Source organism: Budorcas taxicolor, chromosome 4, assembly GCF_023091745.1.
Source record: "Budorcas taxicolor isolate Tak-1 chromosome 4, Takin1.1, whole genome shotgun sequence".
Lineage (NCBI taxonomy): Eukaryota > Metazoa > Chordata > Mammalia > Artiodactyla > Bovidae > Budorcas > Budorcas taxicolor.
In genome coordinates, this window is record NC_068913.1 from 48,391,481 (window position 1) to 48,414,577 (window position 23,097).

At 38.4% G+C, this 23,097-nt stretch overlaps 1 protein-coding gene across 1 annotated transcript in view; it reads right to left on the reverse strand.

Moving 5' to 3' along the window:
- SRPK2 (SRSF protein kinase 2) overlaps positions 1 to 23,097 on the reverse strand; it is a 242,983-nt gene that overhangs the window by 151,749 nt on the left and 68,137 nt on the right. The window lies entirely within an intron of this gene.

Sequence of the window (23,097 nt, forward strand, 5' to 3'; positions counted from 1 at the left end):
TAGCAACTGTATATTACATGAATTTTAGAAATCATATCAGAATAGAACCCAGAAAAAAGGAAGTATTTTTATAATTCTAGGGCTTCCCTGATAGGTCAGTTGGTAAAGAATCCACCTGCAATGCAAGAACCCGGTTTGATTCCTGGTTCGGGAAGATCTGCTGGAAAAGGGATAGGCTACCCACTCCAGCATTCTCGGGCTTCCTTTGTGGCTCAGCTGGCAAAGAATCTGCTGCAATGAGGGAGACTTGGGTTCGATCCCTGGGTTGGGAAGATCCCCTGGAGAAGGGAATGACTACCCACTGGAGTATTCTGGCCTGGAGAATTCCATGGACTGTATAGTCCATGGGGTCGCAAGAGACGGACATGACTGAACGACTTTCACTTTCATTTTTTATAATTCTAACTTAAAGATAGTTTTCCACACTAGATATTAATATACAACTGAAACAACTTGGTTCTCTAAAACTATGATTTACAATGTCCTATATTAAGACAGTTTCATTTCACTCACAATTTTGGCACATAAAGAACTGTGGGTTCACCAAAGAAGCCAAGGTCCCCTTAACTTCTTATAAAAAAAAAAAATCACTCTCTCAAGAAGTGACAAGATTATCGTGCAAGGCATATTGAAATGTGTAAGAAAACAAGCCATATCAAAATATATAAGTATAAGGAGGAATTAGTGTCCCTAACTCCTAACCAACATTAACCTTCAAACTTAGGAACTGAAATTTGTGATATAGTCCAATTTTCTCACCCGTCTACATTCCTTCAAGTAACAACAGCTAGTGATTTGCTACCTAAGCAAGGGGAAGAAAAAATATAACACAAAAATATGTAACATAAATTCCTCCTCTCAGAGTTCACAATACTTAACATTTAGCTTGAACAATCTGGTTTATTTACACCTCTTATGTGAATTATCTCATTTAATCCTTACAATAAATGCAGATGGTAGTACTCAATATTTTCATTTTATATGCATGAAAACTGAAGATTTGAAAGTTTCAGAAGTTTGCTCAAGATGCCAGAGATAGAATTAAATATTTAGGGGATAAAAACTAACTAAGGTGAGAGACTTATACACTGAGAACTACAAAACATTGTTGAAAAAAATTGAAGACCCAAATAAATGGGAAGACATCCTGCATTCATGGAATGGAAGATTTACTACTGTTACAGTGTCAATATTCCTTATATTGATTTAAAGACTCATACAATCCCTACCAAAATTCCAACTGCCTTTTTTGGAGAAATGGACAAGCTGACCCTAAAATTCTATGGGAATGCAAGGGACCCTGAATAACCACAACAATCTTTTAAAAAACTGAACAAAGTTGGAAGGCTCACATATAGATTTCAAAACTTACTACAAAGTTACTGTAATCAAAACAGTGGGGACCTGGCATAAAGACAGACAAACAGATCAATGCCAAAGAATTAAGAGTCCAGAAATAAACCCCCACATTATAGTCAAGTGACTTCTAACAAGAGTGCCAAAGCCATTCAATAGGGGAAAGAACAGTCTTCTAAAAACGGTGCTGGAAAACTGAATGTCCACATGTAAAACAATAAAGCTCGACTCCTGCCTCACACCATAAACAAAATATTAATCCAAACTGGATCAAAGATCTAAATATAAAGGCTTAAACTATAAAACTTTTAAAAGAAAATATAGATGTAAACCTTGATGATTTGGGGTTAGCCCTGAGTTTCTTAAATATGATACCAAAAGCACACGCACACACACAAAAAAACCCAGAAGAATAAATAGATGAATTGAACATAAGAATTAAAAATTTTTATGCATCAAAAGATACTATTGAGAAAACAAAAGGGTAATATACAGAATGAGAGTCATCAGTTCAGTCGCTCAGTCATGCCCAGCTCTTTGCGACCGCATGGACTGCAGCACACCAGGCTTCCCTGTCCATCAACTCCTGGAGCTTGCTCAAACTCATGTCCATCGAGCCAGTGATGCCATCCAAACATCTCATCCTTTGTCGTCCCCTTCTCCTCCTGCCTTCAATCTTTTCCAGCATCAGGGTCTTTTGCAAAGAGTCAGTTCTTCACATCAGGTGGCCAAAGTATTGGAATTTCAGCATCAGTCCTTCCAAAGAATATTCAGGGATTATTTCCTTTAGAACTGACTAGTTTGATCTCCTTGCAGTTCAAGGGACTCTCAAGAGGCTTCTCCAACACCACAGTTCGAAAGCATCAATTCTTCGGCGCTCAGCTTTCTTTATGATCCAACTCTAATATCCATACATGACTATTGCAAAAACCATAGCTTTGACAAGATGGACCTTTGTCGGCAAAGTAACGTCTCTGCTTTTTAGTATGCTGTCTAGGTTGGTCATAGCTTTTCTTCCAAGGAGCAAGCGCCATTTAATTTCTTGGCCATAGTCACCATTTGCAGTTATTCTGGAGCTCAAGAAAATAAAATCTGTCACTGTTTCTATTGTTTCCCCATCTATTTGCCATGAAGCTATGGGTCTATTTGCCATGAAGCTATAGGACCATCTGCTATGATGCGATGAGACCATTTGCCATGATCTTAGTTTTTGAACGTCGAGTTTTAATCCAGCTTTTTCCCTCTCCTCTTCCACCTTCATCAAGAGGGTCTTTAGTTCCTCTTCTCTTTCTGCCACAAAGGTGGAGTCATCTGTGTATCTGAGGTTATTGGTTATTTTTCCCGGCAATCTTGATTCCAGCTTGTGTTTCATCCAGTCCAGCGTTTCTCATGATGAACTCTGCATATAAGTTAAATAAGCAGGGTGACAATATACAGCCTTGACGTACTCCTTTTCCTATTGGGAACCAGTCCGTTGTCCCATGTCCAGTTCTAACTGTTGCTTCTTGACCTGCATACAGATTTCTTAGGAGACAGATAAGGTGGCCTGGAATTCCCATCTCTTGAAGAGCTGTGATCCAGTTGGTAAATCATCTGCCGGCAATGCAGGAGACCCGGGTTTGATTCCTGGTCAGAAAGATCTCCTGGAGAAGGAAATGGCAACCCACTCCAGTATTCTTGCCTGGAGAATCCTATGGACAGAGGAGCCTGACAGGCTAGTCCACGGGATCACAAGAGTCAAACTTAGCGACTAAACCACCACACAATCAAAGGCTTTGGCGTAGTCAATAAAGCAGAAGTAGATGTTTTTCTGGAATTCTCTTGCTTTTCCTATGATCCAGCATATGTTGGCAATTTGATTTCTGGTTCCTCTGCCTTATCTAAATCCAGCTTGAACATCTGGAAGTTCTCAGTTCACATACTATTGAAGCCTAGCTTGGAGAATTTTGAGCACTGCTTTGCTAGTGTGTGAAATGAGTGCAATTGTGCAGCAGTTTGAACATTCTTTGGCACTGCCTTTCTTTGGGACTGAAGTGAAAACTGACCTTTTCCAGTCCTGTGGCCACTGCTGAATTTTCCAAATATGTTGGCATATTGCATGCAGCACTTTAACAGCATCATCTTTTAAGATTTGAAATAGCTCAAATGGAATTTCATCACCTCCACTAGAGCTTTGTTCACAGTGATGCTTCCTAAGGCCCAGTTGACTTCGCTATTGAGAAGCAAATTCTTCACAGTATGAGAGTAAATGTTGAAAAATCACGTATCTAATAAGGGATTAGCATCCAGAATATGCAAACAACTCTTACAACTCAGCAATTAAAACTCTAACAACCCAATTTAAAATTGAGCCAAGAATTCAAATAGACATTTCTTGAAAGAGGAAATACAAATGGCTAATAAGCACATGAAAAGATGTTCATCATTATTTGTCATTAGGGAAATGCAAACCAAAGTAACAACGAAATACCACTTTATCACCACCAGGATGGCTATAATCATAAAGACAATAACAAGTGTTAGCGAGGATATGGAGAACTTAGAGTTTTCATGCGTTATTGGTAAGACTGTAAAATGGTACTTTTGCTTTGGAAAACAATTTGGTCTTCAAAAAGTTAAACAGAGTTACCATATGACTCAAAAATTCCACTCCTTCATGTAAACCCAAGAGGAAACATGTTCATAGAACACTTGTACACAAATATTCTTAATAGTGTTATGCATAATAGCCAAAAAGTGCAAACAACCAATACATCCTTTAATTGATGAATGGATAAAAAAATGTGGTATATCCATACATAAAGGGAATGAAGTACTGACACGTGCTACCTCATGGATGAATCTTGAAAACATCACAGAGAGCAAAACAAGTCAGACACAAAACACATATGATTACATTTACATGAAAGACCCAGAACAGGGAAATTTACAGAGGGAAAACTCTAAGGGCTGAGGGGTGGGAAAATAGGGAGTATCTGCTAACACACAGTGGTTCCTTTCTAGGGGGATGAAAATGTTCTGAAAGTAGGTAATGGAGATGTTTTACAACATTATAAATATGATAAATGCCCTTGAGTTGTACACTTTTAAATGATTAGACAGGTGACTTGGAGTAAATAATATCTCAGTTTAACAACAGAAAAAGAAGACCTCAGAGCCAGTGTGTGGCTGAGCCAGGATGACAACCCAGACAGTCTAGTGCCAAAAGCCTACTTGCACAGGTGTGCAGCAAGCCTGCACGCAGGAAACAAGCAGTGTGTCTGGGGAAAGCAAGCAGTCAGAGAAGGCAGCTGGGCTTGGCTATGGGGGTCAGGAGAACTCTGCCAGGGGAAGAGAAGTTCACGCCGAGCAGGAAAATGGCACAAACAAAGCTACAGAGGACCCTATCACACTAGCCATCTAAACTATTTTGGTGCCTGGCAAGAGTAAAGTACGTACTGGTAAGGAAAGCAGCCAGGGATACTGGCAGTGGACTGTTCCGGGAGCATCTTCCACGCCATACAAAGAAGTCCTGGCTAAATGCAGGATCAATATAGAACCACACAGCCAAAACCAAAATAAGACATCCAACAGGTAAATAAGTTTAAAACACAAGTTTTTAAAATCTATGTCATGCTAAGGAAAAAAGATCAAACTTCATGGAGGTACTTGTAAGACTTGTCAATTCTCCACAATTCATTTTGTGTCTGAATGCCCACACAGTGCCCCCTAAGGAACGTTGCCAATTAACACTCCTCTTGTTTGTTAATCCTAAAATTCTCACCTCAAGTGTAAGGCGTCCTTTAGTTCTATAAAAATCTTTAGAGAAGTTAGCAAGAGTAAGTGTATTTCCAAGCTCCATTGGTTTACAAAATGTTAGGAAGTACCACAAACACTTCAGTGAAACAGACTCTATTCTTGTCTTGCTGTCTGTGGGATTTCCTACCAAAAATGTGAACAGGAAACCTGAACTAGTTCTCCATTTAACATGCGAGAAGCAACAGACAGGGCCTTAAACCTATCAAAGACACACAAAGAATCTTAGCTTTGTCCTATCAAAGTGACTTTGAATCAATCCACCAGAGTACAAGAGCTTCATCCTCATCATCTTCAGCTATGTATTCAGCTGTTGGTTTCTGGTCACTTAGAACATTAATGCCTGAAGACTGAAACTTAAGTATTAATTGTATTTGTAATGAAAAACAACAACAATAATAACAGTTAACATTTCATACCAACTGCAATGCATCAGGCACTCTTCTGCTTGCTTTAAGGTATATAATAATTCTCTTGATGATATCTATAAAATAAATATTATCAGCATCCCATTTTACAAAAAGGGAAACTTGAGGTATAGAAAGGCTAAGTAACTCACCACAGTTCACAGAGCTAGTAAGTGAACTAGTAAGAAAATACAAACCAAGGTGGCCTACGCATAGGGTCTGGGCCCTCAACCATATTAAAAAGCTAATCATGAGGCTTTCAATGGTTAACTCAAAGATCTCTCTTGGTAGATGTCACATTGCACTTGAAAATAGGTGGGTTATTTTCAAATATCTTTTGATATTGATTTCTAACAATTACACAGTGATAAAAGGATAGACTCTGTATGATTTCAATGCCTTAAAAGCCGTGAAATTTTGCACCTTGTTTTACGTCCCTAGATATGTTTCAGAGTCTCCCAGTTTATAGTCCGTGGGACTTTGAAGAGAATTTGTATTCTATTTTTGTGTGAAAACTGTATAAATCTTAATTATGTTGAATTGATTCATGGGGCTTTTCAGGTCTACTAGAACCTTCTATTTTTCTGTATATTCATTCTGTTAATTTTTGAGAGTTTGATATTAAAACTTCAACTAAAAACTTTATTATCTACTACTACTATAAAATTTACCTACTTAAAAAAATTCTAATATATAGTGGAACTATATGTCACTTTGTTCTGTATTTTCAAAGTGCCCTGTAAATATTTTCATAATTTAAAAAAATAAAAAGGAAAGAAAAAAATTAAGCTTAAACACTCATTTTTATTAATAATGTTTATGAAAACTGTACCACAATCCTACAACTTCAGTCCTATTCGGATTTCGTGTTTATAATCTTGCTATTCCTTTCCCCTCTAAAAAAATGGTCTTTTTCTTCCTATCAATATTAAAGTAATCATTTACTACACTAATACACTATGTTAAGTATCCAGAGAAAGAAAGAGTTCTTAACTTATAATAAGAGTCTAAAGAAAATGAAATTTTTTCTACTATATTTTACTGCATCTTAGGTGTAACTTAGGTACTAGATTGGGGCCAGGTAATGGGCTTTCTAAGAAAAGTCTCAGATGTATGTCTTTGCTTTCCTCTTCATGCCAAGGAGCTATTTGTACTGCTCTGAAGACCTACTAAATCATTCTCTTGGGGTGACGATGCCTGAAAAGTATAGAGGCAATTCTAATGCATAGCCAGTGTTGAGAATCACTAGTTTTATACTTGGACCTTATCCTCCCTATCTAACTAAAATCCCAATATTACAAATACACAATTCATTCCAGGAGCACAATTAACACTCAATCATGCCAAAAAATATTCTATTTATTAACTTTCACGTAGGGAATACTAGATAGTTATAATCCAGCAATTCCACTTGTTCCAAATCTAAGCTAGAAAAAGATTCACATGTGTCCTAGGAGAACCACACAGAAACAGACACTCAACATGAAGCTGTGTTCAACAGAAAGCGATGGGGACAACCCAACTGTTAAAAGAACTATATGGCACATTCACAACATAAAGCCTCATGGTAGATCTGCATGTACTGAACGATCTCCAAAACTAAAAAAAACCCACAACTTGCAGAATACACACAATATACTTCTTTTATTACAGATGTGTTATGTTCTCAGGTGCATATATGCATATATATATACACACATATATGTATATATATATAAAGTTGGGGGAGAATATTGATCTCAAAATGATTAGAAGAAGTGCTTCCTCACTTCAGGAGATGGGACAGGGAATGAGGAATGGCAGTCAGGGGGGATTATCTGAACTTGGATTTTTTATAGGTATTACTTGTGTAATTAAAAATAATTTTCTTAAATAATGTTAAGCATTACCAAAGGATATGCAATTTAAAATATCAAATAAATCTCTTTTGTAGTTACACAGCTTTCAAATGGACAGTCTGCAAAAAGACTGCCATCACACCATTATAAATAGCCTCCAAAATGCCAATTTTCACTTTCAAATAAAATTCACAGTTTAATCAAGGTCAAAGAAATGTTCTGTTGGAACTTTGAGAGTGTTATACTGAAGGGGAAAAAAGAACAGCTGAATTATTCTGATACTGCTATATCATAAGAAAGGGAAGTCTCATGGAGGTTGTACAAACTTGGCCATTTAAAACTAGTTTTTAAAACTAAATTCAGTCTGTTCCTTCTAATTTTATCATGAACAATCTCTTAAAATAAAATTGCTGAAATAAAGTGATGAACTAAAAACATAACCTATCTAAAAACATAGGTATTAATTTAGCAATCCCAAAATGAACGAGTCTCAACTAATGAATAAACCGTGTTTATGAAAGATATGCTACTGCTGCAGAAAAAGAGAATCCCATAGATGATAGTTTAAGATTTAAAAAAAATTTTTTTTAAGTAGAGCCATCTGAATTATTAGATGTCATTGAAGGAAGGCAGGCATATGCTCAAGAAGCTAGCGTCAGTGCCAGTGCAATTACAGAGCAAAAAGCCCTTTCCACAAAAGAACCACAGCAAGAAGAGTAAGTGTGAAATGGCTTCAGAACAGAGCTTTAAGAAATTCTACTCTTGCCTTTTAAAAAATAAACAAATAACCTCCTTCCAGACACATAATTAACCATTTTAATAACAAATAGTTCCTCAATGTCTGATGAAATATACTGACCAATGTATTTTAACTTGTCTAAAATGACCAACTTTCTTCTAAAGTCTAACTCTGAAATATGGACTGAGACTACAAAAATGGCAGCAAGGACTTGGACTGACAGCATTCTATTTCTTGAGTTAGGGCGTGGGTATCCAGGTGCCTATTTTATTGTTTCCTAAACTTTCATTCGGGCTTCTCAGATGGATCAGTGCTAAAGAAACTGCCTGCTAATGCAGAAGGCACGGGTTCAACCTCTGCAGAAGGAAATGTCCAACTCACCAATATTCTTGCTTGGAAAATTCGACAGACAGAGGAGCCTGGAGGGCTACTGTCCATGGGGTTGCAAAGGAGTTGGAGACAACTTAGCGACTAAACAACAAACTTACATTCATAATTCATACAATACAGACATGAAAGATATTATAGCTTCAAAAGATCTATTTAACCAGGACAATAACTGAAAGATATGCCAGGACAAAAGTGAAACACTTGTTTATCTTAAAACAGCTGCCTAGTCACTCACTCCTTAGTTTTTCCCATTACTCTCACCACATATTCTTATTTACTCCTCTGCAATACAGGTAAACCGCAGATTCCAAAGCTTCAAGGAACAGCGATCGCTGACAGCCACATGCTCATCACAGCTGAAACATTCCTTACCTCTTTTAAATTATTCTATACCAAAGCATTCATGCTGAGGATAATATACTGTTTCTTGGCCATCTCAGAGTCTTTCATTTTAGGCACCACATTCATACTCTCAGGGCCTCTGAAAGGTAGCTGAAGGTCTGCTTCTAATCCAAGCCCTTCAGGGGACACAGCATAAAACAAAGCCACATCCAAAATGGCTGCCGACGGGCATCTCCTCTCTATACCCTTATCTGTGTGCTCCTAGTTCCTGACAGTCCAACAAGTTAGAAGAATGAGTGACTGACATAAATCAGGCCCAATTTCCAAAGTTCAAAAAATGGGCCTGGAAAGGGAAAATTCCAGTTTGGATAAGAGTTTTCATCAAATCCTATAGCACCCATTGCAAGTTTCTGTTCCAGTTCAACTCACCATTCAAATTTTTCTACTCAAAACATTCATTACCTGATGCTTACTAGCACTGTATTTAGGACATGCAAATATCAAATAAAAAAAAATCCTGTCAAGAGACCAGGACTTCTGGTGAAAAAAATTTCACAGTGAACTATTTTTCCCTCTAAAGGTTCCTATGTTGTATGAGGTTTAAAATAAAGGAATAGCTATGCCTGGATCTTTATCATTTTTGTAAAACCCTTTCTCCCCCACCCTGGCTAATGACTAAAATCTCTAATATTGCCTTTCAGCAAATACTTTTTTTTTTTTAAAAGAAAGCTTGTGCTGCTTAACAACCTTAAGTAATCCTTTCCTTATCTAGTTCTCTGATGTCCAGTACATCAGTCACCAGCCATGGTTAGCTACCAAGCACCTGAAATGTGGCAAATCTGAACAGACGTGTTAATGGAAGATATTTAATTAGTACTTTTATGCAGATTGCACGTTGATATGATACTGTTTTAGATATGCTGGGTTCAATACATTATTTGTATTTTTGAATGTACAGAATATTATTCAGTTGTAAAAAAGAATGAAATTGGGTACATGCTACAGCATGGATGAAACGTCAATACATGCTAAGTGAAGAAAGCCAGACACAGAAGGACAAATATTATGTAATTCCACTTACATGAAATACCTAGAACAAGCAAATTAAGAAAGACAGAAAACAGAGCAGAGGTTACCAGGCACTGGATAGAAGAAACCATACAGTCCAGACTGTGCAGGAAAGGTGCCATCCTCAAGGTAGAAAGAGGGGCTGTGAGAGTCACCTCAAATCTCAGCATAGAGGACATACACGCTGCTGGCGAATCAGTTTATGGTTTTTTAAAGTAACTCTAATGACCAACTACCCAATATAACCCCACAAGGAAAACAGTCTTAGCAAACCAGTTTGCTACTATTAAATTTAAAAGACAAGTCTTATTTTTTCCTGCTGAAGAATGGATTTGAAGAGGACAAGAATAATCTGAAACCTCATAACCATTTCCACAAACCATTCCACAAGTGCTTTTTAACAAACATCTTCAAAATACTCTGACAAATACAATCAGCTTTGTGCTGAGAGCACTTCTGACCCAACTTTACAAAGGTGACACAGCACACAGAGAAGCAAACAAGTCAACGTTCTTCTGACTTAGAAGATTCAATGCTCTAAATTTAATGAGGTTTCCAAGTCTCAATTTATACATAGCCACGGACTGGAGAAGGATATGGCAACCCACTCCAGTATTCTCGCCTGGAGAATCCCATGGACGGAGGAGCCTGATGGGCTGCAGTCCACGGGGTCGCAAAGAGTCGGATACTACTGAGCGACTTCACTGTCTATGGACAGGGGAGCCTGGCAGGCTACAAGCCATGGAGTTGCAGAGTCAGCCACCACTTAGCGACTGAATACCACCACCAAAACAATACCCTGGCTTCTAGCTTAAGAGATACATTTAGTTTTGTTGCATATTTAAGACAATGAACTGGTTTTGAACCTCTGAACACAGAAGAGGGTATGCTGTAACAAACGATTTGCAATTAATTTATATGAGTTGTCAGAAGGCAGATTCCAAATGTATCAAGCATATTAACTAAAAATCAAATATACAATGAAATATAAAATAGAGGAATTTCAGGGAAACAAGGATTAAAAAAAAACAAAACGATTTAACTCAGATGTCTTTACCAGAACCAAACCTACTTTCAGGAAGTCAAAGTAGAAACAGCATCATAGTCTTTCTTGGATTTCAACATTTAAGGAAGGCTTATAAGGCTATTCACTAACATAGAATAAAAATAATAACAACTACAACCACAGGATTCCCTGGTGGCTCACCAGGAAAGAATCTGCGTGCAATGCAGCAAAGACAGGAGATGCGGGTTTGATTGTTGAGTAGGAAAGATCCCCTGGAGGAGGAAATGGCAACCCAGTATCCTTGCCTGGAAAACCCTATGGACAGAGAAGCCTGGCGGGCTACAGTCTGTGGGGTCGCGAAAGAGTCAGACATGACTGAACATGCACGCACAACCACAGTAACAGCAGTAACACTGACATCAAACTCCCTGCCTACTATCTGCTGTGAGGACTTTCCCTTTATTATTAGCTCATTTCATCTACATAAACCCTCCATGGAGTCAGTAGTGTAATTATTAATATCATCCCTGTTTACTGATGAGGAAACAGAGGCACAGAGAAAGTAAGTAACTTTGCCCAAGGTCACACAGCTAGTAAACAATTGGTAGCGCGCAGAGACAAACCCAGGCAACCTGGCTCCAGAAGCCACTACTATATATACTACCTCTTCTCATAACAACCGGGGCAGGGGGGTAATGGGGGGATTGTCACAATATTTATGGTGGGTCCCAGCGGCTCAAAGGTGAAGCCGGTAAAGAATTTGCCTGCAATGCAGGAGATGAGGTTCAATCCCTGGGTCAGGAAGATCCCCTGGAGAAGGGAATGGCAACCCACTCCAGTATTCTTGCCTTGAAAACTCCATGGACAGAGGAGCCTGGCAGGCTACAGTCCTGGTGTCACAAAGAGTCAGACACGACTGATCAACTAACACTTTCACATGTCATAAACGAACTTTAAAAACTGTAGAAACTAAGCATGCTTATTGAGCCCCTCCTCCATCCACTGGGCAATACTCTGGGGAAACTTCAGTAACAATAACCCAGAAGTGTGGCAAAACTCAAAATGAAATAAACCAATTTTACTTTATAGCTAAAAAATAAAAACAAATAGAATGCCTAAAAACTGCAAACCAATTGCCAATCACAGATCTTTAGTTTTACATGGAGTTCAGTAACATACTGAACAGAATGAAGTGCTGCTCCACAAACCACACCCAGTGGTAAACAACTGTGGGAAAGGCAAGAGAGGAGGATGCAGGGCTGTATCTTGCCACATTTTCCTTAATCCTGGAGTTTCTTCTCCTTAATAAGCTCCACTACATGGTGTCTGATTCGACATTCGTGGATTTTTCAAGACACTGGCTTTCCCTACACAGGGACATCCGAAGGCCTGCCTCTGTAGTTGTGCACTTCGGGAAAAGATTAGCTACAGAGGTCCCTGCTGCAATCACCTGAGGCCTCCAGAGATTATCACGTTCTGGCAAATGGTCATCGCATCCAAGCCTGCAAAGTTCAATCAAGCTTTATTAGAGTCAACAAAAACTTTACTAAATCATCTGTACAATTACTTCTGTTTTCATTTTTAATTAAAGCAAATTTTACATACAGAAAAATTCACCCTTAAGTGTTCAATTCTGCCGATGTTCTACGAGAAACAGACAATTGTGTAAGCAGCCCCACGAACAAAACACATTCGAGTTTCATGGTGCAGAACAATCCCCCTCCCCAAACTCCCTGCCACTCTACATCCAACCTCCGCCACCCCCAGCTCCCAGCACCTTGCTCTTGCCAATATGAATGCAACTGTGTGCAGTCTGTGTGTTTCTGAATCTGGCTTCCTTCACTTAGCATAGTACATGTTAGATCCATCCATTTGTTGCAACAATTTCATTTATTTTTAGTAGTTCATTTATTTTTATTGCTCAGCAATATTCCATTGCATGGAATGTGCCACAGTTGGCTTATCCATTTACCAGTTGAGAGAAAACTGAATAGTTCCCATTTTTGGCACTTGTAAACAAAACCCAAGAAAAGCTGCTATAAAACCTGCGTGCATGTTTTTGTATGAACATAAGTTTTAACTTCATTTGGGTAAAACCCAGGAGTAAGTCATACGGTCTGATGTGTGAAGGGGTCCAGTGGTTCCTCATCCTCTCCAGCACTTGGCACAGTTTCTATTTATTTGAACCATAACAAAATGTGTGTAGAAGTACCTCATGGTAATTTACATTCCCTGATGACTGATAAAACGGACCATCTTTTAACGGGCTCATCTATATTATCTTCTTTAGAAAAACGTTAGCTCTTTCATCCGTTTTTTAATTGGGGTCACTTTCTTTTGCTCATTCTTTAAATGAGTCTGCAAAATTCTTTATATATTCTGGATAACAGTTCTTTGTCAGATATGCGATTTGCAAATATTTTCTGCTACAATCCATGGGGTCGCAAAGAGACAGACACGACTGAGCGACTTCACTTCACTTCACTTCTGTCAGTTTGTAGCTTCTCTTTCTGATAGCTTTAAGAGCCTCTTTAAAAAGCAGACTTTTATAGAAGTCCAGCTTTTTTTTTTTCATGGATCATGCTTCTGATATGCTATCAAAGAAATGTTTGCCTAATTCATGTCACAAAAATTTTCACCTAGTGTTTTTTCTAATAGTCTAATTTTACATTTAAGCCTATAATCCAGTTTGAGTTTTTTTTACACACTGTGAAGCTAAGTATTGATTACTATTTTCTTTTTATTACTTGATCCGACGTTCTGGCACTTATCACAGACAGTATTTTTTTGACAACTGTTTTTTAAACACCTCTGTTTAGCCTAAGAATGTAACAGTAAACAAGAGAGTACAACATAATCAAGTCACTAAAATACACAGTTAGCAGGCTAAAAAAAGAGTAATAAGTTCATGCACAATGGCAAGAGAAGGGACTGAGCAGCTAATAGCTAGGAGGGATGTTATTTATACTAAGCGATAGTTCACCAGGCAGAGAATAACATTCTAGGAAGAGGAAATACCACAAGCAATATACAAAGATTTGAAAGAATAAGGCTTATTCAGGAAATAGCTATGGGGCAGGGGGAAGAATTCTTCTTAACCACTTTGTATTCATGGCAGACACTGCATGCTAGCATTTGGGGCAGGATGTTTTAGGGAACTAAAAAGCTAAAAATCTCATTAAACAAAAAAGCAACAAAAATTGATCCAATCACTACTACAGTATAATGTTTCTGCACCGACGAAAGCAAGTGGAACAATTAAGTAAAAAGGCCTTCAGAATAAGCTGACAACCCCCCAGCCTAGAAGTTGCCCCGGCCCCTCCTCCAACTCACTCTGCCCAAGACAGGCAAGAGAGGAGACACAAAGGCACCCAATAGAGCCTGCCTCCCTCAGAGGGCCTTCACTTGGCCCTCCATCCCACAGGGATCTTTCATCACCACCAAGGAACAAGCAATAGCACCTGTTCAAATTAGAACTGCCACCTTCCCAGACCCTGCTCAGCCCAGTGATAATCAGGCAAGGCACATCACCAGAACACTGATCTGCTCTCCTTTCCCAGTCCTTACTCCCACCCTCGGGGACTCCTCCCCCAACGCCCACTGGAACTTAAGGATCCTATGTCAAGTCTCTAAAAGGATTGTTTCTTGCACTAACAGAACCAGTGGCCCTGAAGACACAACTACTTTGGCAGATCCTGGGAATGGAGCCCCTTCTTCTTCCAATGTCCCTCTTCTGCAGGGCCAGATCACTGTCCCCAGACTCAGACTTTCCCATTCGTACGACTTATTACTGGGTTAGGATGGAAGAGCACAGTTCTTCCAAGTAAAGTTTAAATTTCCCATAACCCTCTTTAACTAAAGATTTCATCCCATCTCAACATTTTGAACAGCATTTTATCTACATAAACTTTTTGAGTGAAATATTTCCCACATAACACATGATAATACATGTTTCCATGTGGGAAATACATATTTCCCACATAACACATCTATGATCTCATATAATAACATGATGGCTAAAACTCTTGTTTTAAGAATTTCATATTAACCTTTTTGAAAAAGATACTGGTAAAATAACATCAGATATTAAGAATAGAGAATAATAATAAATCTTGTAAAGTCAACTGCTGTCTGGATAAAACTGCATCTATATCCATTACACTTGTTATTTGCAGAATAAATAACACTTTCTTCACTGAAACCATAGCATTTTCTTCTATCCCAACCCACATGCTCCACACATCAGAACACACCCCACAGTTTCTACTTTGGAAGAGTAGTCCAGAGACTGGCAGCTGGAGAAAAGAAGTATAGATTTTAAGGGAATTCCCTGGCAGTCCAGTGGTAGGACTTGACACTTTCATTGTCATGGCCTGAGTTCAATCCTTGGCTGGGAAACTAAAATCCCACAAGCCATATGAGGAGATTAAAACACACACAGACACACACAGACAGACACACACACAGACAGACACACACACACACACAAGAAGGAGACCTGAGAGGTCATCTGACCACACACACACACACACACACACACACACACACACACGAAGGAGACCTGAGAGGTCATATCTATCATTTCTTATGTTTGCAAAGGTTCATCTTCTCTTCTCCCTCCCCTTGGCACAAACCCTTGATGGCAAGGTCCTCCTCTCTCTCTTCCTAAGAACTGAAACACAAGGCCCCTGACACAGGAGGCACCCAATAAAAGCTGCTGATAATGATACCAGATTAACAGGTAACTTCCAGTTGTCATTCTTCCCAACTCCTGCAGCATCTGACACCCTCCCTTCTAGTCCTTATTCCTCCTTTCACAACCTAAGTATCAAGCATCTTCACTCAAAAAATCTCAGTAATAATCTCAGGACTGAACTTGGAGTCATGAAACCTGTGCTGAACCCCAAGCCCTCGTTAGTTTGGGAGAAAGATGCTGAAATTTGTTAGGTCTCAGTCCTCTGAAATTTATAATATGAGATTTGGTGCTCTGATGCTCTATAATTTTTTCTGTTCAACTAAACTTACTGCTTTCTTTCTACTATTATCCTTTACCTTGTCATTTTTTAAGGCCTACCATTAAAAAAATCAGAACCTAAAAGAATACGACAGCTAACCTATTTATTTCTAGTTAAGGAAAATCAGTACACTATGGTTACTTTACTTTACAGAGGAACTTTAAAAATTAGAAATTATATTGTATCATGAGCCAAAAGAGATGAAATGGCCCCTTCATACCAAAAGAAGCATAACCCACTTTGATACAATGCTTTTCAGGAAGGCAGGTCACCAAAATGGTTCAGTTTAATACAGTCATAAAATGTAGACTACTACAGGCTGGTTGGACTGCACATCCAACACACAATCCTTCATATAAACATTCCCTCTGAGCTTGTGAGCATTTGGGTGTGCCAGAGTTTAACATGACACTTGCTCATAAGAACTCGGAGCACAGCTATTAAACTCTTGTTTAGCAGCAGGCAGTGGCAGGTCACAGGAAACTTCTAGTGAAGAAGTCTCCTTCCCCACAAGCATTCTAATTTTTATTTGGGGACCCATTGGTCTTGAACACGCACACTTTGCAACAAAGCTGACACCAACAGAGGTGTCAAGGTGAATGTCCATATCACATTCCCCAGGGAATGAATTCAGTGGCAGGTGACCTAAGCTACTACAATCCAAACTTAAGACTACCATACAAATATTTATACAGTTCTAAAACATTTCCAAAATAAATATGATCACTTCTTCATTTCACAAGCACAAGAGGATACCATCATACTTGAATTACAGTATTTAACAAGTAAACTTTATGCTTCAGTCTAATTTAAATGTACAAATTTATAAGACAAAATAGAACAATAAATTTTTCATGTGGTAAAATTTAAAATGTGACTTTTACAGCTGCATAGCATCATCATGACTAACACTGCTAGAAACAAATGTTTCAATACAAACACAAATATGATTATAAACTGTAACTCTGACAAACAACAAAGACACAAGCATAGGAGGAATGTAACTTTTTCATATGCAACAATTATTTTCAAGGCCAAAACACAATCAAGTTGAGATTAATGCGTGTTTAGCTCCATGTCAATATAAAACTTGAAATTACCTCATTAAGAAAAAGCTTAACATTTAACTTTGTGTGGCATTAAATCCACAAGTAAAATATATGAAAATACAGGGAGAAAACTCATACTGTTCAAGTTATTGTTAAGGAAGGTATTCAGAATCAGAAAACTGAGATTTGAATTTTGACTCATTAGTATCTCTGATTCCTCAAACTACTCAGTCACATCTTCCATAAGTCTGTCTCATTTTCTATAAAATGTTGTCAAAGTAATAATTTGATTCGTCCAATTAGGTAATTACTCAGGAAAATCAGAACACAGGAAAAGTTGGGGAGGGGAAGTGGTGGTGAGCAGACAGTGGCAAATAAAGATACAGAAAGTTGGTGAAGACTATTTCAAACATTTCTACTATAAGTTAGAAGTTGTTCTCTATTTTGCACCTTTCACAAATAGGTTTTTCAAATGACATTTTAAGAAAATAACTAGAGCTAATGATAAAAGTTTTCACTATAATCTGAAAACATGAAATCTGCAATGGAAAACTTTGCTACAGTTCCAATGCAAGAGAACATTCATATCAAAATCACAGTGAGGACAATGTTAACTTGTTTATTTGATATCAATGGTACTGCTAATGCAGACACATCCCACAAAGACCAAGAGTCAAATGGACCCATTGTTCAAGGCTGCTGGATGTAACAACGAGTTAACTGTGGCTCAGAAACTCATTTCATCATCCTGAAACTGTTCTGGCTCATAGTTCATGAGTCAAAAACAATAAACCAAAAAGCTTTAACAACCCAGACTGCCTATCCAGGTTATTCAACAGGCTTGGCACTCAATGACTTTTAGCCAATGCCAAAAATTGATTCTAACATCAAAGGATAAAGATTTATGACAAGAGAACATATTCAAACCCTAAAGGTGTAACAAGACTTTGCAGTACAATGGAAGCATTGTTGGAATAAGTACACACCATTTGGAAGCCAGATTCATTTCAACTTGAGACTGGCAAGCATATTTATAAGTAAGACTTACTCAGATCATAAAAACTACAGGAAAGTGCCACCTTAAATTCTTTTATGGAATAAGACAGGATATGCATGTACGCATGCTAAAGTAAACAGAAATGTCCTGCTCAAAGACTTGAGACCGACTTTTCTATTAACCCTTCATTCCCATTAGGTAATATTCCTAATATGACTAATGGTAAGAAAATTGACAAACTGAAAAACTAAAATATTTGCTCTACCTTTTCAATATTGTGACTCTGGGAATCCAGAGACCAGTGATACACACAGCAACCCACTCTAGGCACTTCGGGACTGCCCTAGCCCCAAGTAGCTGTAAGTAATTGCTATGTGAGGCCTACAGATCTCAACCTAGAGACACACCTCCTTGCTAAAAGAAAAACTAAAAGCCTTCCGAGACTAATTGTAAAATCAAACTACAACACGGATTCCTGATCTGAAGATATAGACTATCACTCGGGTCTAAACCCTAGAAGCATCTACACTGTGGCAACAAATAACTCTTGTTCAAAATGCTTTAGGGTCAAGTATCTATTTCAATAAAGTTCTCTGTTCTCTGGGGTTCTAAAGGCTTAAGAGAAGATACAGGATATTTACTTATCAAAACTCCTGTTGCCTGGTACTTTATTACAGTGGTATATAAAAGATCATGAAAAGGAATTCATATACAGTTTATATTAGACAAATAACATTTAAAAACAAAAAGTCTTCCAGATAAAATATGCTCTCTTCTTCATTCTTATGCTTTATTAATCCATTCTTCTGTTCATTTAACATGCTTAGAGAATCAACAAAAGAGAAGCCCCCCAAAAACCAGAATATTTCTCACCAAGATCCATACATTATTTAGTTTTAAGAGCCAGAGGCAACGATGAGAAACTGTGCCGGATTTCTTTTCTTTAGTTTGCAATTCAGTACAGTCAGATTTCAGCTTGCAGGGAGAGAAAAAGAGGCAGTGTTTTAGGCTTTTAAAGGACTTCATCAGGCCACAGAAGGTCATCTGTCTATGTACTCTCAGTCTGTCTTCAAATATATTTACCAAAAATACCAAAGTTTCAAAACATTAATGAAACTCATAACAACTATGAGTTATTATTATTACATATGACATACTGCTAGAACCGAACTGTTTAGATAGAAATTTTAACCTCAGGAGACCACACCACAATCATCTGGTCAACTCTTTTAAACCAAGCAAAAAACACTGATTTAATCTCATGGAGGAAAGAGGAAGAGTTTTCTACCCTTAAGAAAGCAGGATACTACTCTGCCTGAACAAAGACAAAAAAAGAAACAGTCATGTACAAAGACTGCTGGCTAACTGCCGCCCTCTGGCTGGCAAGATGCCACCGTTCAGCTGGAAAAGCATTTAACCAAAACATTCATTTACAAATGTCTCTAGCTGGGATGCATTTTTAATGTTGTATATATCTCTAACTTAAGTAGAAAACAACTTTTAAGAAGAAAATGAGGAACAAAGTCAGAAATTTTGTAGGATTAAAATTAAAACACTATCACAGGAACATTTATTTAAAAGAAAATAATACTAAGAAGGGGGAGATGTATCAACAGTTACAATACTGAAAAAAGAAATGCTGGAACACAATGTGATTATAGAAATGCAAAATGTAAATTAATGGTCAGGTGTCAAATCATCATACCATTCTAGCTCTGAAAAAAGGAACATAAGCCTTTCCCTCTATGCTTACTGGAAAAAGAGATCTGAATATCAGGCAGGTGCAACTGAACATGGCCTGGAAACAAAAAGGTCTCAGCTCAAAAGGAGGTTTTTAGTGTAAGGGCTGGACCATATAATGTAAAAGAGGTCATGAACTATCTCGGAGGGAGACTTAAGCATGATTTCCCCGGTAGGGAAAAGGGGGATCAACTGAAGCAATTAATTTTAGTGCTATAGTAGTCTTACTTCTGAAAATTTTAGAAGTACAAATGTCATTACATCTGCCATGGTGAATACAAAGAGGCTTTTCTTCATGCAAGAAGGTCTTATTGTTAAAAAAATTTTTTTAATGATCTTTTAAAAAGGATAAACAAATGATAAATCAAAACCAAGCATAAAGAATCAAACAGCTTCCAATGTATAATAAGTGCTTTACTTTAGAACTTAAGTCTATGAAGCTGGTGACTGGAACTCCTACAAATACCACTAAGAACAAAAAGATGAGAAAAGCTTCCTACCCACTTACAGCACTCACTGGCAGTGCCATCCATTTGCCAATAGGCGTATTCTATTTTTTTTTTTTAATTTTCTCCTGTTGTTTCAAAGTATTATTTAAATCTCACTTTTTTTTTCCACTTTTGTTGGAGTCATTACTTTCATGATTATTTTTACTCCAAAAATGTTATCTGAGTACAAAATTAAAACACTGTGATTTTTAATGGTGGTTTACAGCAGAACAAATTATTTTATACAATTAATATATTTTTATTTTTTAATGTATTTTTTAAATGATACAATTTCTCCTTTAAAAGTGAGTTCTCTCAGGTAAGCTCTCCAAGTTTACTACAGCACAGCAGTCGTGCATATGCAGAGAGTTCTGGGATTGGTCCAGAGCGAGATAGAGTTCCAATGCATGAAAAGCTTTAAAATTCTCCCTTAAGGAGGTTTCATCTGCCAATACCAATTTCCAAGTGTACTTTTTCATTTCAGAAAAAACTAATTTCAACTGATCCCCGCACATCTTTGTTTTGATCAAGTCACATAACTTTTCTTCAGCTTATTAAAAAAAAAAATTCTACCTAAAATAGAGTTGTATTTTTTTAAATAAGAAATAAATACACTGTCAGCTTGTAGAAACCTGGGAAACTAGGTGTCGTATATCAATTTTCATTATCATTTCTCCACAAATGCTGCTGCTGCCATTCCTGTCTGTATGCTTCCTCTTGCCAAAGTTGCCAATTCCTCAATTTCAGCATTTAATTTATGTATTAAACACTCCATTGCTTCTTGGCCTTTATTAGCCTTGGACGATACCGTACTTGCCATCAGCTCTTCAAGGTAACTGCGAGCCTGACTCCTTTCACAGTAATTATGGCCTTTTGAGTCAAAATAGCTTTTTCTGGGGCTTAAGGATGTGGTTTGTATGTAAATCTCTCATCTATTGAAACCTTATTTGTAAATGAAATATTCGCAGATTTAAGTTCCACTGTTTTCTCTATTGCATCCACTATAGAATGTTCTTACGCATATGTTTTGGTCCTTGCTGCACCAATAATAAATTTCACAATGGAAAGCAGTCCCCAGTGTGTGCTGAGAAGTGCATGGCTATGCAACATTTCAGAGGGATCTATGCGTCTGTCCAGTACATCAACTCAAATCACACTCAGGTTCATAGGGTTTGGGTATTTCTGCACTGCAGCTGTTGTAACAATTTCCCATGAGTGGTCAAAGACATGCTCCAAAGTCCAGATCTTAATGGTGCCGGCACCCAGCACAGTGTCCAGGCGGCAATAGGACACAATGAGGCAAAGAGGCCACTCTTGCCCCCACCCTGTCCCTCAGCCGCCCCACTGGCAGCCCCTAAATCTCACTTTTTACATTATGCTTTTATTAAAAAGACTCTCCTTGAGGATAAATACCAAAGACATACCTGTACGATGCTACAGTACAGTGTCTTGCAGAAGTTTTTAATAAATATCAGTAAATATGAGGCCACACAGAAATCGACATGAATTTGAGAGTCAATTCCTAGGCAAGTTGATAAGAAGTCAAGGAGCACTTCTTCTCTCCTCCCAAGGAGGAGAGAGGGGTATGGGGCTCTTGAGGAGATCGGGGTCTGGAATTCTCAAGGAGGAATAAAGGACAAACTTTTTTCTCTACATTCCTTAGTAAGGATTATATAACATCAATGTATCCTCCTTGAAGACAGTTTCTCCTTCTGGAAAACCATCTGACTAATCCGGCTACAACAGACCGCGCAGAAGCGCACCGGTTGCAACGGACCACGCAGCCAAGCGTGGCCAAGAGGAGCTACCCCTCACCCAAGGTCAGGGGCGGTGACCGAGAGAGAGTACCAGGCTGCGTTGGCACAGGAGAGGCCGAGAGGAGCTACCCCACGTCCGAGGTCAGGGCCGGCGGCTGAGAGGAGCTACCCCTTGTCCAAAGTAAGGAGCAGCGGCTGTGCTTTGCTGGAGCAGCCGTGAAGAGATACCCCACAACCAAGGCAAGAGAAACCCAAGTAAGACGGCAGGTGTTGCGAGAGGGCATCAGAGGGCAGACACACTGAAACCATACTCACAGAAAACTAGCCAATCTGATCACACAGATCACAGCCTTCTCTAACTCAAAGAAACTAAGCCATGCTATGTGAGGCCACCCAAGAAGGGAGGGTGATAGTGGAAAGGTCTGACAGAATGTGGTCCACTGGAGAAGGAAAGGGTAAACCACTTCATTTTGCCTTGAGAACTCCATGAACAGTATGAAAAGGCAAAAATCATAGGCTACTGAAAGGGGAATTCCCCAGGTCAGTAGGTGCCCAATATGCTACTGGAAATCAGTGGAGAAATAACTCCAGAAAGAATGAAGGGTTGCAGCCAAAGCAAAAAAAAATACCCAGTTGTGGATGTGACTAGTGATAGAAGCAAGGTCTGATGCTGTTAAGAGCAATACTGCATAGGCACCTGGAATGTTAGGTCCATGAATCAAGGCAAACTGGAAGTGGTCATACAGGAGATGACAAGAGTGAATGTCGACATTCTAGGAATCAGCAAACTAAAATGGACTGGAATGGGTGAATTTAACTCAGATGACCATTATATCTACTACTGTGGGCAGGAATCCCTCAGAAGAAATGGAGTAGCCATCATGGTCAACAAAAGAGTCCGAAATGCAGTACTTGGATGCAATCTCAAAAATGACAGAATGATCTCTGTTCATTTCCAAGGCAAACCATTCAATATCACGGTAATCCAAGCCTATGCCCCAACCAGGAATGCTGAAGAAGCTGAAGTTGAACGGTTCTATGAAGACCTACAAGACCTTCTAGAACTAACACCCAAAAAAGATGTCCTTTTCATTATAGGGGACTGGAATG